The sequence below is a fragment of the Aulonocara sp. 'chitande type north' Nkhata Bay genome, linkage group LG20 (assembly GCF_057382095.1).
Source record: "Aulonocara sp. 'chitande type north' Nkhata Bay isolate Kocher_YH1m ecotype deep benthic linkage group LG20, A_spYH_male_GT1.1, whole genome shotgun sequence".
Taxonomy (NCBI): Eukaryota; Metazoa; Chordata; class Actinopteri; order Cichliformes; family Cichlidae; genus Aulonocara; species Aulonocara sp. 'chitande type north' Nkhata Bay.
In genome coordinates this window covers 14,642,528-14,645,578 of record NC_141363.1, presented here as the reverse complement: position 1 = coordinate 14,645,578, position 3,051 = coordinate 14,642,528, and the positions used below count along the sequence as shown (strand labels likewise).

At 42.1% G+C, this 3,051-nt stretch overlaps 1 long non-coding RNA gene across 1 annotated transcript; it reads right to left on the bottom strand.

Annotated features, from left to right (window-relative positions):
* Positions 1-1,268: 1,268 nt before the first annotated feature.
* Positions 1,269-2,303, bottom strand: LOC147305309 (uncharacterized). Its single transcript, XR_015126620.1, has 3 exons — positions 2,069-2,303; positions 1,872-1,983; positions 1,269-1,791 (listed from the first exon to the last, which is right to left on the bottom strand). It is a non-coding gene; the product is annotated as an uncharacterized LOC147305309 (long non-coding RNA).
* Between the last annotated feature and the right edge of the window lie 748 nt (positions 2,304-3,051).

Here is a 3,051-nt window from a genome sequence, read left to right as displayed (position 1 = left end):
AACTGTCCAACTCGGAATATTCGGTTTCAGAAAGGCTGATAACAAGTAGTTCAGTCAACGCGGAGTTGCTTTAACCCCAAGTGAAGCGCGCGGACGAGGATACATAAAGCCCTGATCAGTGGAGCACAGATTAAGCGAGTCACCATGGAGACGGAGGGAAAGAAGGCGCGGTCAATGTATTTCACAGCGCTTGAGGCCGAAATTCTGATGGCAGCATATGCCGATAACATGCAAATTCCGCGGAAAAAAGTAACACAGCGACAGCTGCAAAAGAAAGTGAGCATGCATGGCAAAACATAGCCGACAGAGTCAATGCGTGAGTGTTAATTTAAACATTGATCTAGGGATTTCCACCCATTTAACACGTTATTTTATCATATGTTATTTTATTTGTTATTTTATACATTTTATTTTGTGACGTGATGTGAGCGCAGGTGCAACCCAACAGGCCCCAAACGTTCCTGGCAGCAAGTAAAAATGAAATATAAAAATATAGTCCAAACAGGTAAGGTGTAATTGTATTATGAGCCATAGTGCTTGGTCTGTTTGTAAATCAATTGCAGTTAGAGGCTACATTAATTTTCTGTCTGTAAGCACTTATTGAAATTATCTGAGCACATTACAAGTACATATTTGCTTACTCTGTATGCTCAAATGTGACCCGTTATAGCCAACAGAAAAAAAGCGGAGGCCCGAAAAACAGGTGGGGGTCCTCCACCACCACCACCACTCACAGAGGCTGAGCAGTTGGCCCTCAGCCAAAACAGTGGGCGCCCTGTGGCCGAAGGCATCTCTGCGGGGACATCCTCTGAGTCAATAACCCCGCAAGACACAAGTGCCTACATAGGGGGTAAATTCAAAATAATACATGATGTGCATACATCCTTTCTTCACAGTCACCTTTGCAGTGCTACTCATTCATTTGATAAACTCTTTACCATAATGGATTATTTTGTAGTGAAGTTATTTTCCTACTGATTTTGCCTTGCCTCAGTCTTGGTTGTCTTTGAGAGCATAATGACAATGAAGTGTAAGGTGATTGGTATGTTTGTTAATTGCCATTTGGTCCCTTGTAAGTTATAAGTGACCTGTATAAACCTCATATTCTATCAGTTGATGGTGATGGTGTACTGCATCTGGTGCAGCCTCCTGTTGAGCCAGACCAACATGCAGTTGTGAGTAATACTCCACAGATTATATGAGTTTACAGTAGAACAGCAATGTTGTTTATTTCTTTACTACAGGAAAATAATGAAGAAACATTGACAGCTGTTACAGAGGAGGAAGCAACAGAGACACTTTATGAGGTTTACATCTTTTAATACTTTGTGTACAGGAAATACAGGCGACCAATAAAGCCAGTTGAACAAAAAATCTGTTTATTCTTCTTTCAACATGTTGAGGTGATGGGTCAAAAGAAATGATTGTGACATATGGTGTCTCTGACTGCTCTTCCATCTTGTATGTCCGTGGGAGGGTCAGGATGTTCATGGTTTGGATCACTGCTGTTTGGTTCAGAAGGACAGTGTTCTCCTCTAATTGTGGCAATGTTGTGAAGAATCACACATGCCACAATAATGTCACATGCCCTTTCTGGGGTGACCCTGAGTCTTTGCAGGCACTGGAACCGGGCCTTAAGCATTCCGATAGTCATTTCAACTCTGGCTCTTGTCCTGCAATTAGCCAGATTATATCGCTGCTGTGGGCCCGGTTCAGGGTCAGAGTAAGGGGTAAGCAAATAGGGTAAACATGGATACCCCCTATCACCAAGCAAGTAGCCAGTGAACTCTCCTAAGACAGAAGGATACACTTCAGTTCAAATGTCCCTGAAGCAATTGGTCTTTATATATTTTAAAGTATTTTCAACTCACCATGTCCAAATTTTGTGCTCAGTGTACATTCACGGAATATTTGTGAGTCATGGACAGAGCCTGGCCACTTGGCTTCCACATTTGTGATAATGTTGGCAGCATCACATATGATCTTCACAGTGCAGAGAACACAAATTAGCATCCATTACTATGATGAAATAATTTGTTAGTTTGAAATGCTACAGGGAACTATGTACCTGTACATTAATGCTGTGGAAAGACTTCCTGTTCACATAGTCTCCTTCATTTACTGAAGGAGCAATGATTGGAATGTGAGTACCATCTATACAGCCAATCACGCCTGGGAACCCTGAAAATAAATGTAAAATTTAAGTAGTAGTTCAAGTATCACCACATCATAAATTAAGTTTTGGTCATCCTGATACCTGCAATTTTGTGGCATCCCTCTTTGATGAATCTTGTGGGTCTATGACCGGGGAACACAAACGAGTACAGGAGACGTTTCAGTGCAACTGTAACATTCCTGACTGCCCGACAGACGGTAGCCTTGGAAACGTGCTCAGCGTAACCAATATTATACAGAAAGCTCCCGTTTGCAAAAAACCGAAGTGCAATACAAATAATATGTACAGAACTGAGAGCATGTCCGCGATGTGTCACATGCGTAATATATGGCCTGAGGATGTTATCCAAATAAATTATAGATTGTGCTGAGAAACGGTAACGTTCGCACAGACAATCATCAGGAAATGATAAAATGTCCAAACGCGCTCTGATCACTCTCTCCCGGCGGAGAGCTCTGCGAAGAATTTGGGCTTCACGATCTACTGGCTCTTCAAGGAAGGGACACGCCATGTCTGACACTTCCTACTGTCAGGTTTCCGACAAAGGGGCGGAGACAGTCAGGGTTAGTTGTAGTAAACCTGCTAGGGGGCAGGTTAGCTTCACGGCGTGTGTCGTCATAGTGACTCACTCAGGCTTCAGCTGAACTCGCTTTGTGAAACCGAAAACCCAGAGTTTTCGTTAACTCAGGGTATACTTACTCAGTTTTTCCACTAAACCGGCTTCCTGAAACAGGGCCCAGAACAGAGTTTGAATGAAAACAACGGAATTAGAATGTAAAGAACAGAATTTGAATCAAAATAATTGAATTTGAATGAAAACAACAGAATTTGAATCAAAACAACGGAATTAACATGAAAATGACGGAATTTTAATG